Source organism: Epinephelus moara, chromosome 4 (genome assembly GCF_006386435.1).
Source record: "Epinephelus moara isolate mb chromosome 4, YSFRI_EMoa_1.0, whole genome shotgun sequence".
NCBI classification, from domain to species: Eukaryota; Metazoa; Chordata; class Actinopteri; order Perciformes; family Serranidae; genus Epinephelus; species Epinephelus moara.
Genome location: NC_065509.1, coordinates 3,647,735 through 3,648,806, shown reverse-complemented (window position 1 = coordinate 3,648,806; position 1,072 = coordinate 3,647,735).

The window sequence follows — 1,072 nt, the reverse complement described above, 5'->3', positions numbered from 1 at the left end:
AATTACGGCTATTGTGGTACAATATGTTGTAGGTATATATTAATATATGATAGTATATGTGTGTGACAACAATCATGTGTATAATGACAGTAGAGGTATGACTAATGATAACAGCAGCAGCAGGAGGCATCAGGCAGGACCACGGCAGCAGCACAACCGCGTCACACGATCCAGGCACAGCTGCGATATGAGTTAACCTGCCAGACAATGGAGCACAAAGGCTCCGGAGAAGAAGCTGAGCTAGTGACATGCAGTAATAGGACGTGAATGTCAGCAAAAGAGAGAGAGATGTGAATACCCTCAAATTAAAGCTGAGTCTGCACTTTAAGCCCATATTGATTATATAGTAACTGTATCTTATGTGTTGGTTAACAGCTAAAATAACAAAACTTGTGTCAGTGTCCAAATATATGTGGACCTGACAGTAGTGTACAAACACTCATTGTCAAACTAACATGCATTAGTGTATTCCACATCCCTTTTTGAAGGTAAATATGTTGAGCTAGGGCCAATTTTTTATGTTGAGTTTAAGTTTTTTTTATTTTTTATTATTACATTACCATCATTTAAACTCTTCTATATAGTCAATTCAGTTACCTTAAAATCTAACAGTGTTAATATCATTGATGAAAACTGACAAAAAAAAAAAAAAATCATCAATGACCTTTTTCTGTAAGGCAGCTACCTGTTTAATCCAGTAGGATGCACACTTGAGTTAACACTGTTTGTCCCTGGCAGGACACCATAGCTCTGAGATTTGCTCTGTTTAGAGCACCTTGTTCTTCAAAGTTTATTTCTCTTGACCTGCAAGGTAAGCATTGTAACAGCTTCCTACATCATATTACAATATCAGCGCTAAAACCACAAATTAAAAACGTTTTTTTAGTCATTTTGGTTTGACTATAAATGAACCGTGTTTTTTACTGTTTGACAGTTTTATTGAGGCGAGGCTAAGAGTGTGGCTAGCGTGCTGTAAACGAGTAGACAACTGATACTGTGTAAGCCTGGCGGGACGAAGCATTAGCTTTTCTGTTAACTGTTAAAGGGGAACTAAACCCCCCTCTCTGGGCAT